Raw genomic sequence first — 14427 nt, 5'->3', positions numbered from 1 at the left:
TTCCCAGAGCACATTCAGGTCCTCTGCAGCGACCCCTGCTTTAAAACAGTGAAAGCCACACTTGGTACCAGAGACAGATGTGCTCTGAGATTAGCACCCCTGCCTCAAGCCTAGACTCTCAAAGGAAAATGGGAGTTATTAACATGCATTTGGGGATGTGACAAACTGGATTCCCTACCTGCCTCTGTGGTTCCAGCTGACGGGGGCCTTAAGTAGCTTCTGTGTCTTCACTGAGTCTCAGTTTCCTCATTTGTAAAATGGTGGGGATCTCACTCTTTGCACAGGATCCAACAGGAAATTTCAAGTGTCTGGAACACAGCAGAGGTCCATGGAGTATTACTTTTTAGCATCCAACCATTCTGGGTCTAGGACCAGAGGCGGGGCTTCACAGAAGCCTGGGATGGGTGCAGAAAGAGAGGAAGAAGAGAAAGGTTGTGCCCGCTGTGAATACATCAACACATACCATGAATCCATAGTACCCAGAATCTTCCTTCCCCAAGAAGAGGTGGTGTGACCTGGACAGGCCCCTTGCACAATGCCCTTGCTCTTTTCCTTCAAATCCTCTGCACAGTTCACCCCAGTCTCCCAGCTGGCCTCTGTGACCACACGAAGGGACCATTCCCTTCCATGTGACCTCTTCTTCCTCGCTTATGAGAACCAACTGCCATTCCTGGTGATTATCCTTCACATGGTATTAACGGAAACCAGACTGCTGCAAAAATTGTAGGTGGCAGGGTCAGGGGCTCTGCCACGTGATTTGATCTGTGCTACCCCTCCTCCAAGGATGGGAATACTCCTTGGAGGATATATTTCACTTTCCTCAGGCTCATTTCCTGGATTCTTTTAGATATTCCTGAATTATACTAATGTTTAATATTTATCGAGCCCTCATTCCATACAGTCACTGGGCCAAGTATTCTACAGAAATGTTATCAATGACATAGATTTTATCAGTGGGTCAGGAGCTATAATCATCCTTGTTTCACAGACGGGCAAACAAGGGGGACAGAGCAGTGCAGCAATTTGCCCAAGATCACACAACTAGCTAATAACTGAATCACTTGCAAGCCCACATCCAGCCACATCAGAGCCCAAGGACTCAACCAGGAGACTATCATATCCCAGAACAATAAGCGTAGGAATAACTGCTGTCAAGTTGTGACATTTTTCTTCAATCAATACTGTGTTCAACCTGAAGTTTGCCACTAAAAAAAAAAAAAATGTAGAGCTTAAAATATAAGGAAACCATGTCATAAACGGCCATTGATGAGGCTTAAATTACAGTTACAGCTGAATAACACAAAACCCACTAAACAGGTTTATTTTCCTGGTAGGGGAAAAAAAAGACTCTACTTGGAGGAAGAATGACCAGAATAACTTTTGGTTTAAGGCATTTTTATTTTTCTGGTCGAATATGAAACACTCCCAAAATGACTAATAAGAGTTGATATCTTTTGTGACATTCTCCAAAGCTACCAACTAATGCATCCTTGGCTGACTTGGTGAATAATTGAATAATTCTGCCCTTCAGTCTCTGCTCTGGAAAATGAAAGCAACCACAGAACTCAGCTAGTTAGTGCCAGAATTGGATACAATTAATAGTGATGATGACAACATGTCTTGTGTGTATACACTGCTTTATATTTTAGAAAGCCTTTTCATATCGTTTCTCTTATTTGGTCCTCACAATAACCCCGGGGTGCGGGGGGCGCAAGTGTGGCTGTTTTTAATCCTTGTTTCACTGATATGAGTAGATAAGTGGCAGTTTTAATGGAAGAATTATTTTATAACCTCAAGTATAATAACATTCCTGTGTCACAAGACCCATAAGCCATAAAAGCCTGACAGATTCAACTACAAAGCAATTTTTTCAAAATTCTGCCTGGCCAAAACCATCATAAACAAAGTCAAAGACAAACTGCAAACTGAGAAACAGTAATTCCAATACCTATCACAGACCAAGGACTCATTTTCCTAATATACAATTCAAGCAGATATTTGTACATGAATGTTCCAGCAGCACTGTTCACCACAGCCAAAAGGTGGAAATAATCCAAATGTCCACCAACAGATGAATGGATAAATAAAATATGTTTTATCCATATAATGGAATATCATTCAGCTATAAAAAGGAATGAAACACTGATAATGCTACAATATGGATGGCTCTTTGACACATTATGCTAAGTGAAAGCAGGCAGACACAAAAGGTCATATATTGTATATAGTGTATTAGATATGAGATATCCAGAATAAATAAACCCATAGAGATAGAAAGCAGATTAATGGTTTCCAAGGACTGAGGGAAATGGGGAATGGGGAGGAACTGCTTAACAGATCCAATTTGGTGATGATGAAAATTCTTTGGAACTAGATAGAAGTGATGGTTGCACAACACTGTAAATGTACTAAATGCCACCGAATTGCACACTTGAAAGTGGTTAATTTTATATTCTATATATTTCAGTTCAGAAAAAAAAAAAAGATACCAAAAGAAGCTCCTTCAAATCTGTGAGAAAAACATCAACAGTCTGTTAGAAAAATCAAAATGAAATGCTAATCCACATCATTCACAATGAAATCAGGCATGGCTGGGTCCAGGGGCTCTAGCAATTTTAAGAGGACATATCTTACTCCAAGCTCTCCATTCTGCTTTCCTGTATGGTGGGAGGCTCTCCCCATAACATGGCAAAGGTGGCCCCCACCAATCTTATATCTCCAAGTTCGGCAATTCTGGCAAGGAAGGCAAAGTCCTTCCCAGGAATTCCAGCAAAAGCCCTGGGAACGGTCTATTGGGCCCAGCTGGGGTACATGGCAATCCTGCAACTGACTATATGGCCAGAGGGATAAAATACTCTACTTGGTCAGGACTGGATTGTGGGCCTGCCCCTGGAGTTATAGGATGGGTCGGATTCGAACAATCTACATGGCCCAAGAGATTCCCCAAAAAGGATCAGGGTGCTGTTCCAGAAAAAGGAAGAAAGGATACTGGTTGAGCAATCAACATGTGTCTACCATGAAAAGGATATGGGAAAGAAGAAAGGGAGATTCATGGAAAATGTGATAAAGCTTCTTGGAATTATCCGGCTTTGTTGTTTATAAAGCACAGTCTTGTCCATAATCTTGATCCTCACATAGCCCTTTGAGATAAGTAATTTCACTGCCATTTTACAGATGAGGGAATGATGGGAGAGGGAGGCTGAATGACTTCCCCAACCTCCCATGGCTAATAAATGAGAGCCAAGCAAGAAAGCAGGACACCTGACCCCACATCTGATGTTCTTTCCCCATCAATGTAGGTGCCATACTCTACTGAGAGACTACGAGATACATGCCGGAAACCTCAGGCCTTGGACACATGCCCACTTGGCTATGTTAAGAAAAGGACACAAATCAGTCTCTCAGCAATCAGGACCTGTCACTAAGTCTGAGGTGGGCCTCTAGGTGATGCTACATTAGTCCTCTGGATATTTAAGAAAAGCAGTTCCTGATATGCAGTCCAGATGTCCTCTTGTCCATCCAAAGGCAAGGCAGTCTTAGGGACAGTGATTCACAGGTAGGTCTCTGAATCCTAACTCTGGAAGAACAGAAAGAAGGACTTGAAAACTTCTGAACCCTTGACCCCACTGCCATCAGAGTTTGCTCACTTCCAAGGATGATAACACATTTTGTCCACGGCCTCCATGGGTTTCAGGGAAACATTTATTCTACCTAGAGACACCTTAGTTCAATGAACACTTTGGCCATTCTCCCCATCTCTTACTCTTCCCTGGAGGATGAAAAAGTAACTTAGCAGATTGGTGAATCTGGAAGGCCAGACTGAGCTCACCCCCTTAATCTTCTCTTTTCAGGTCGGACTGTTTATAGGAAGGACCAGTCTTACAGAAGGAGCAGGGCTAGCTCTACCCCTGTATTATGCCTGTTAGGGTTGAGACCAGCTAGAAAAGTCAATTCAGAAATAGAGAGTTAATTCATCATTTTGAACATGCACCTAATCCATGTCCTCCACTGTAGTTTTACAATGAACAAAGCTTACAGTTCAAGAATCAGAGCAACAAGAAGTTTCCGGAGCTGGGTTGAAAGCCTGCTTCTGCCACCTACTAGCTGTGTGACCATGGGCAAGCTGATGGCTGACACCTAGGGAATCATGTATGTGCTTGTTTGTTTTTTTTCCTAGTGAAAATTCAATTTTTTTTTCTTTTTTTTTTATTAGTTGGAAACTAATTACTTTACAATATTGTAGTGGTTTTTGCCAAACATTGACATGAATTAGCCATGGATTTACATGTGTTCCCCATCCCGATCCCCCCTCCCACCTCCTTCCCCATCCTATCCCTCTGGGTCTTCCCAGTGCACCAGCCCTGAGCACTTGTCTCATGCATCCAACCTGGGCTGGTGATCTGTTTCACCCTTGATAGTATACTTGTTTCAGTGCTATTCTCTCATAACATCCCACCCTCGCCTTGTCCCACAGAGTCCAAAAGTCTGTTCTGTACATCTGTGTCTCTTTTTCTGTTTTGCATATAGGGTTATCGTTACCATCTTTTTAAATTCCATATATATGTGTTAGTATACTGTATTGGTGTTTATCTTTCTGGCTTACTTCACTCTGTATAATGGGCTCCAGTTTCATCCATCTCATTAGAACTGATTCAAATGAATTCTTTTTAATGGCGGAGTAATATTCCATTCTGTATATGTACCACAGCTTCCTTATCCATTCGTCTGATGATGGGCATCTAGGTTGCTTCCATGTCCTGGCTATTATAAACAGTGCTGCGATGAACATTGGGGTGCACATGTCTCTTTCAGATCTGGTTTCCTCGGTGTGTATGCCCAGGAGTGGAATTGCTGGGTCATATGGCAGTTCTACTTCCAGTGTTTTAAGGAATCTCCACACTGTTCTCCATAGCGGCTGTACTAGTTTGCATTCCCACCAACAGTGTAAGAGGGTTCCCTTTTCTCCACACCCTCTTCAGCATTTATTGCTTGTAGACTTTTGGATAGCAGCCATTCTGACTGGCGTGTAATGGTACCTCATTGTGGTTTTGATTTGCATTTCTCTGATAATGAGTGATGTTGAGCATCTTTTCATGTGTTTGTTAGCCATCTGTATGTCTTCTTTGTGCTTGTTATACAAGTAATAAGATCTCACTCTGTGTTTCTCCTTTATCCACTGATACTTCTCAGTGGGTTCCAAACTTGAAAGGGAAAGAATAGGGCTTGATATACTGACCCTATGAAAGTCCCAACAGTAGAGTACTTAAATCTTTCAATGGTTTTTAATTCTAAGGTATGGGGCAAATCACAGCAATGCATAGTCACCGGTGCTTGGTCAGGTAGTCCAGAGTCTTAGTCTGTTCAGACTGCTATTAAAAAACACCACAGACTGGGTGGCTGATAAACAACAAACACTTCTCATAGTTCTGGAGACTGGAACTTTGAGACAGGGGCGCTAGTATGATCAAGTGAGGGCCTCCTTCCAACTCAGACTTCTCGTGTATCCTCACTAGGTAGCAGGAACTATAGAGCTCTCTCAGGTCTCTAATACAAGGGCACTAAACCCATTCCCAAGGGCCCCACCCTCATGACCTAATCACCTCCCAAAGCCCCATCTCCTAATAGCATCACATCAACATGTGAATTTTCAGGAGACACAAACATTCAGACCATAGTACCAATCTTCAAGGACTCAGGCCAGAGGTAATGATCCATGCAGGTTGGAGACTGAGCTCAAAGTGGAGCCTGAAGGAGATGATCCCTGAAAGAGACAAGGGCCACAGTGTGAAGAGCCTCCTAAGCCATGTTAACAAGTTAAGAGTTTAGCTGAGGTTCAGTCGGGAGCCTCTGAAGGGAACTGACCTCTTCAGATTTACCTTTCAGAAAAGGTGATTCCAGTGACAGCGTAGAAACTGGGCTAGACGAGGCAAGACAAGAGACTAGAAAGCAGAGAGGCTGTTACCATCATCCAGGAGAGCTATAAAGGGGGTTAGACAAGATAATGCCACATACTATGGTTCTGTGAAGACTAGGTTCATCACAAATGTTGCCTCACTCTATCCTTGTATCAGTAACAGCATACAGTGGGTACTATTATTGTCCCCATAGAAGGAAACTACCTCTCACAGAGTTAGCTTTCTGGGGTAGCTGCTGACCTTAGCCCCTCATGCCAAGACCCAGCTTCTTTCACCTGAACAGCTTTAATAGCCTCTTTCCTGCTCCCTTTGCCTCCAGCTTTGCCTTCTTACAATCCATGATCAACCCAAAAGCCAGAGTAAGCTTTTAAAAAATAAATCAGATTCTGATGCTTCCCTTTAAAGAAGTCTCCCACCACATTCTTCCCCATGACCCAGGCAACTGGGCCTCAGCCTTGCCCCTGACCCCATTTCATACTGCTCTCCCTCTGGTTCCCTACTCCAAGCCACAGCAGCTTTCCTACACTTCTAGAATGCTCCAAGGACTTGCTGTTCACCCCAGCTCCCTCCAGGATCTTGGCCCATGTGTCGAGGCAAACAGGTGCTCAATGAGCACTTCAGTAATTCTCAGAGAAGCCCACCCAGACCACCCTACTCGAAAGGCAACTCTAGCCCATTCCCCTGTTTTATTTTCTTCATAGTACCACTACGTCCAACATTACCAAATTTACCTATATGACTGTTCACTTAATGACCCTCCACACCCCATCCACTTTATTGTGGTTGGACATGAGTTTGAGTAAGCTCCAGGAGTTGGTGATAGACAGGGAAGCCTGACATGTTGCAGTCCATGGGGTCACAAAGAGTCAGACACGACTGAGCGACTGAACTGAACTGATGGACCTTTCTGCCATGACAGACACGTTCTTTACCTGCACTGTCCAATATAATGACCATTAGCCTGTGAGCATTTGAAATGCACACCTGTGGCTACATAACTGAATTTTCAATTTGTTTTAATGAGTTTATGTTTAAATTTTGTGGTTACTGTATATTGTTCTAAAATATAGGCTCTAAGAAAGCAGGGACCATGTCTGTCACTATATCCCCTGTGCCTAAACAGTACCAAACCTCTAGTAGATCAGGTCAGTTCAGCTCAGTCGCTCAGTCGTGTCCGACTCTTTGTGACCCCATGAATCGCAGCATGCCAGGCCTCCCTGTCCATCACCAACTCCCGGAGTTTACTCAAACTCATGCCCATCGAGTCAGTGAGGCCATCCAGCCACCTCATCCTCTGTCATCCCCTTCTCCTCTGGCGCACAAACCCTCCCAGCATCAGGGTCTTTTCCGACGAGTCAGCTCTTCGCATGAGGTGCCAAAGTATTGGAGTTTCAGCTTCAGCATCAGTCCTGCCAATGAACACCCAGGACTGATCTCCTTTAGGATGGACTGGTTGGATCTCCTTGCAGTCCAAGGGACTCTCAAGAGTCTTCTCCAACACCAAAGTTCAAAAGCCTCAATTTTTCGGCGCTCAGCTTTCTTCACAGTCCAACTCTCACATCCATACATGACCACTGGAAAAACCATAGCCTTGACCAGACGGAACTTTGTTTCTCATGACGTACTCTGCATATAAGTTAAATGAGCAGGGTGACAATATACAGCCTTGATGTACTCCTTTTCCTATTTGGAACCAGTCTGTTGGTCCATGTCCAGTTCTAACTGTTGCTTCCTGACCTGCATATACGTTTCTCAAGAGGTGGGTCAGGTGGTCTGGTATTCCCATCTCTTTCAGAATTTTCCACAGTTTATTGTGATCCACACAGTCAAAGGCTTTGGCATAGTCAATGAGGCAGAAAGAGATGTTTTTCTGGAACTCTCTTGCTTTTTCGATGATCCAGTGGATATTGGCAATTTGATCTTTGGTTCCTCTGCCTTTTCTAAAACCAGCTTGAACATCTGAAAGTTCTCGGTTCACATATTGCTGAAGCCTGGCTTGGAGAATTTTGAGCATTACTTTACTAGCGTGTGAGATGAGTGCAATTGTGCGGTAGTTTGAGCATTCTTTGGGATTGCCTTTCTTTGGGATTGGAATGAAAATGGACCTTTTCCAGTCCTGTGGCCACTGCTGAGTTTTCCAAATTTGCTGGCATATTGAGTGCAGCACTTTCACAGCATCATCTTTCAGGATTTGAAATAGCTCAGCTGGAATTCCATCACCTCCACTAGCTTTGTTCATAGTGATGCTTTCTAAGGCCCACTTGACTTCACATTCCAGGATGTCTGGCTCTAGGTGAGTGATCACACCATCGTGATTATCTGGGTCATGAAGATCTTTTTTGTACAGTTCTTCTGTGTATTCCTGCCACCTCTTCTTAATATCTTCTGCTTCTGTTAGGTCCATACCATTTCTGTCCTTTATTGAGCCCATCTATGCATGAAATGTTCCCTTGGTATCTCTAATTTTCTTGAAGAGATCTCTAGTCTTTCCCATTCTTTTGTTTTCCTCTATTGCTTTGCACTGATCACTGAGGAAGGCTTTCCTATCTCTCCTGGCTATTCTTTGGAACTCTGCATTCAAATGGGAATATCTTTCCTTTTCTCTTTTGCTTTTCGCTTCTCTTCATTTCGCAGATATTTGTAAGGCCTCCTCAGACAACCATTTTGCCTTTTTGCATTTCTTTTCCATGGGGATGGTCTTGATCCCTGTCTCCTGTACAATGTCACGAACCTCCGTCCATAGTTCATCAGGCACTCTATCAGATCTAGTCCCTTAAATCTATTTCTCACTTCCACTGTATAGTCATAAGGGATTTGATTTAGGTCATACCTGAATGGTCTAGTGGTTATCCCTACTTTCTTCAGTTTAAGTCTGAATTTGGCAATAAGGAGTTCATGATCTGAGCCACAGTCAGCTCCCGGTCTTGTTTTTGCTGACTGTATAGAGCTTCTCTATCTTTGGCTGCAAAGAATATAATCAGTCTGATTTCGGTGATGTCCATGTGTAGAGTCTTCTCTTGTGTTGTTGGAAGAGGGTGTTTGCTATGACCAGTGCGTTCTCTTGGCAAAACTTTATTAGCCTTTGCCCTGCTTCATTCTGTACTCCAAGGCCAAATTTGCCTGTTACTCCAGGTGTTTCTTGACTTCCTACTTTTGCATTCCAGTCCCCTATAATGAAAAGGACATCTTTTTTGGGTGTTAGTTCTAAAAGGTCTTGTAGGTCTTCATAGAACCATTCAACTTAAGCTTCTTCAGCATTACTGGTTGGGGCATAGGCTTGGATTACTGTGATATTGAATGGTTTGTCTTGGAAATGAACAGAGATCATTCTGTCGTTTTTGAGACTGCATCCAAGTACTGCTTTTCAGACTCTTTTGTTGACTATGATGGCTACTCCATTTCTTCTAAGGGATTCCTGCCCACAGTAGTAGATATAATGGTCATCTGAGTTAAATTCACCCATTCCAGTCCATTTTAGTTCGCTGATTCCTAGAATGTCGACATTCACTCTTGCCATCTCCTGTTTCACCACTTCCAATTTGCCTTGATTCATGGACCTAACATTCCAGGTTCCTATGCAATATTGCTCTTTACAGCATCAGACCTTGCTTCTATCACCAGTCCCATCCACAACAGGGTACTGTTTTTGCTTTGTCTCCATCCCTTCATTCTTTCTGGAGTTATTTCTCCACTGATCTCCAATAGCATATTGGGCACCTACCGACGTGGGGAGTACCTCTTTCAGTATCCTATCATTTTGCCTTCTCATACTGTTCATGAGATGATGCTAGTAGATGCATCATCTACCTCTAGTAGAAGCTCAGTAAAAAAATCCTTGAGTGAGTGAACAAAGATATGAACAAGTGAACAATGAAATCCCTTCTGACCTCCTCTTGTCTCTGCTCTCCCCCTCTCACTAGAGGCCCTGAGGCCTCCCTCCACCCAGCCCAGGAGGGGGGCTTCTCTGCTGCAGTGACCTCAGGGATTTGGCAGAAACACCAGGTGCCAGGGCAGCAGAGTCAATTACTCCCTCCACTGCACTCCATTTGGAGTTGAACTCCCCCTGTGAGGAGGTGGGATGGTAATGATGCTTAACCAAGCCCCAGTAAATACTGCAGCTGTTTCCTCTACAGCCATTTGGGCTTTACGGAATGTGGAAGTGGCTCGGCCTATAAATTCATGTGAATCGCTTTATTTGTCTATTTCTCCTCCTCCTCCCTTGTCTAATGTTGGAAGGCACTGGGAGGGAGAACCAAGTCAGTGTCAGGTCAAGAGGCTGAATTTAATTAAAGTCTTATTCAGACCCAATCTCTTTTAGGAAATGAAATCAGCATTGGGCTGAATAATATATTTTTTGCAAGTTAGGATCCCTCCTGGGCTCCATTTAGGCAGAAAGATAATTCAGAACAGACATTCAGTCTGATCCTATTTCTGCAGAGCGAGGACTGGGACATCTACATGATCCCGTGACAATAAGACAAAGTTATACTTCCCCCTGTAATAGCCCCAAATGATGACTGAGAAAGATATAGCTTCAAGGTCTCTGGAAAGCACCACTTCACCTTGTTAACTGTGCCCAGGGTCGGATGGGAAAGGAGCAGACACAGATGCCTTGAGATAGTACCGAGCATAAGTCAGGGAACAGACAATGACTTAAGAGACAAGATAACTGAGATGAACTGAGCAAACCTGGCTCAAGTTGAACTTCCCAGAGACTCCATGTCATTTACAGTCAGTATATGCTTTCAAGCATCTGGTTATTAGGGGTGTGAAAAAAAAGAAAAAAAAAACACTCTTGGGCCTGCTCTAAAAAGCTGACATGGAGGGACAACAGAACGTGTGACTACAGTATACTTCAAGGCACACCTCTGAAAACTGCCAGTCCCAAGGTCTGAGATGCTTCAGGAAATAAGCTGTATTTTCTCTGAGGTTTATGAACTGTCCTTAACCTGGAGAAAACTCTGTGTTATAGTAGGGGACAGGGGACATAGCCTTATATGCAATCTGGACAATAACCAGGCCCTAGAGTATCAGATGTCTAAGAAATTATAATAGTAATAATAGTTACCATTTAGGAAGCCCCAACAAGGCTCCAGCCTCTGTGCAAAGCTATTAGGCTGGTGCAAACATAATCGCTGTTTTGGACCAAGAATTTTAAATCATAATAACTAAGCTCAAACACATCTTTATTAATCAAAATAGGAACCATTACAAACAACAGATTTTTGCCAACAAGAAATAAGTTTGTTTGTTCCTGTAGCATAAAAACCCATGCTTCAAAAAAAAAAAAAAGAACACCCATGCTTCCAGATTCAATGAACTCTTGGAAAGCATTTTCTATATCCTGCTGGTTGTGGAAGCGTTTCCCCTTCAATAAGTTGTTGAGATGCGTAAAGGATTGGTAGTTGGTTGGCGAGAGGTCAGAGGAATATGGCAGGTGAGGCAAAACTTCACAGCCAACTCGTTTCACTTTTAAAGTGTTGGCTGTGCGACATGTGGTCAGGTGTTGTGGAGAAGACTTGGGCCCATTCTGTTGAACAATTCAGTGCATCAAATTGCTGAGCATACTTTTCAGATATGCTTTTGCCAGGATTTCAGATACTTTTGCCAGGATTCAGAAAGCTGTAGTGGGTCAGAGGAGCAATAGATCACCAGTGACCATGACCTTTTTTGGTACAAGTTTGGCTTTGGGAAGTGCTTTGGAGCTTCTTCTTGGTCCAACTACTGAGCTGGTTGTCACTGGTCAGCACTTAAAATCCATTTTTTGTCACGTGACACAATCCGATTGATAAGTGGTTTGTTGTTTTTATGAAGAATAAGAAAGACATCACTTCGAAATGACGATTTTTTTTATTTTCAGGCAGCTCATGAGGCACCTACTTACTGAGCTTTTTCACCTTTCCAATTTGCTTCAAATGCTGAATGACCATTCATCAATGTTGAGTTCTTCAGCGACCTCTTACATAGTTCTAAGAGGATCAGCCTCAATGATCCTCTCAACTGGTCATTGTCACCCTCCAATAGCCAGCCACTGTGCTCCTCATCTTCAGGGCTCTCGTTTCCCTTGCAAAACTTCTTGAACCACCACTGTACTGTACGTTTGTTAGCAGATCCTGGGCCAAATGCATTATTGAAATTGCAAGTTGTCTCTGCTGCTTTACGACCCATTTTAAATTCAAATAAGAAAATCGCTCGAATTTGCTTTTTGTCTAACATCATTTCTATAGTCTAAAATAAATATAAAATACACAGCATGAGATAAACCATTAGCAAAAAAAACACAAAAAAATGCACATTAAAATTATGTATACTATAACCACATTTATTTAAGACTGTATTCTAATATAAAACAGCAAAGTTCAACAATGCAAAACCTCAACTACTTTTGCACCAACCTAATATTTTCTACATTATGTCAGTGAATTATCATAGTAACTCTCGGGGAACTATAGCTATTCCCATTTTATAGTGTAGAAAGGAGGATGATTCAGAGAAGTCAAGTCATCCAACTTATTGGAGAGGCTCATGTGGAAGGAAAAGAGGGTGATGTCTTACTGACAGGCAACAAGGAACTGAGGCCCTCAGTCCAACAACCTGTAAGGAACTGAATCCTACCAACAAGCATGTAAGCTTAGAAGCAGATCTGCTATGAACTGAGCTGTGTTCCCTGAAAATCCATATGCTGAAGCCCTAACCCCCAAAGAGATGGGACCTTTGAGAGGTAATTACTCAGGTTTACATGAGCTCAATTGTGTAGGGTTCTCATGAAGGGACCAGTGTCCTTATAAGAACAGACCAGAGATCTTGTTCTATCCCCCTCCACTACATGAAGATAAGGCAAGAATCTGGCTGTCTGCAAGACAGGAAGAGAGCTCTCACCAGAGCCCACCATGCTGGCACCCTGATCTCAGACTTCCAGCCTCTGGAACTGTGAAGACATAAATGTCTGTTGTTTAAGCCACCTAGTCTGTGGTTTTTTGTTATGGCAGCCCAGGTTGACTTGTAAAAGTCCCTTCCCCAGTTAAGTCTGAGATCTCAGTACCAACTGACACCTTAATTGTAGCCTCATGACAGACCCTGAAGCAAAGGACCCAGGGAAACCAGACCTCAATTCTCGACCCACAGAAACTGTGAGATAAGAATTGTGTGTATTTATGCCACATTCTGGGAGGTAATTTGTTACTCACCTAGAGATAGCTCATACAGTCACACAACCCGTAAGTGCCTTATCTCTGACTCGAAATCAAACCAACCCATTCCCAAAATCCACCCACACTGCCTTCCATGTTTTCGTCCATCAGTTTTCCCCAGAAGTAGGAACATAGGCAACTATCATTCTGAAACAGTCTGACACTGACCCCTTTCCTAATGCCCTGTCCACCAGGCATAAGAATAGGACCAAATGCACTCCAGGAGGCAAGACCAATAGTAGAAAGCAAGCTGAATCTGGAGTTAGGTGATTTCAACTGGAGTTACAACATTGCTAGCACATGTCAACTCTGTGCCCTAAGTTACCTCCCCAGTCTGAGTCCTCACAAGCCATCTCCTGAAAGATGTTTTCTTGTGAGATGACTATAAAGCCTTTATATGGAAGGATATTCTCAGGACAACTGTAGATAAGGTCTCTTGCCCTTTCAGCCTAACAAATAACATCTCAAGACAAAAAGATATAATGGGCATTTTGCCAGGTAGACCAAAGTCAGGACTGCCAGTCTGGAGTCTCTCAGTAGACACAGTGTTCATTAGCAGAACTGGTTCATGAGGCAAGATGGAGAGTTATTGTTCAACCATAAGCAAGGGCCCAGACAGTGTCCCCAGCAGAGCCACATAGCTACCTTTCCTTCAAGATGTCTCTCTCCTCTTCTATTGGCATGTCTGTGTCTGAACACCAAGACTTCTGAGGACCAACTCTTCTTTGGGAACCACAAATGTCAGCCCTCTGTATCATTCGCCTGGATAGAATTGTTATTCACCAGTTCTGTACCAGATGAGGTTTGTTTGTAAATCTTCCCAGTTACAACTGGAATCATTCCACCCAAATACATTTCCAGCATCATCATTGCTAAAGGGTGATGAGAGCCAGTAAAGGAAGCTGCCCACAAATGTGGTCAAGTTGGGAAGTAGTTATCCCAAGAGATGGCAAAACCCAAAATAGGCCACACTTAGCTTCTTTACTGCACTTACAGACCATACTGATTTTTCTTAGTCTGGATAAGTTAACTCATTACCCATCATGACAGAGTAATGCTTCTGATAAACTGTTGCATGAAAAGGTAGACTGTAAAAATGAGAGCACAACCAAGAAAGAAAGGAAAGAAAAACATTCTGAGGAAATGACTCTCAAATACTCATGTATCAGAGACACCTGGAAGGCTTCTTTAAACACACTCCGGGGCTCCAACTATAAAGTTCCCAACTCTGAAGGTCTGGGAAGAAGCTGGTAATTTTGCATTTCTAACAAGTTTCCTGATGTTGTTAGTCTGGAGACCAGACTTTGAAAACAACTGTTGTA

The sequence above is a fragment of the Dama dama genome, chromosome 24 (genome assembly GCF_033118175.1).
Source record: "Dama dama isolate Ldn47 chromosome 24, ASM3311817v1, whole genome shotgun sequence".
NCBI lineage: Eukaryota > Metazoa > Chordata > Mammalia > Artiodactyla > Cervidae > Dama > Dama dama.
This window is presented reverse-complemented; position numbering follows the sequence as displayed.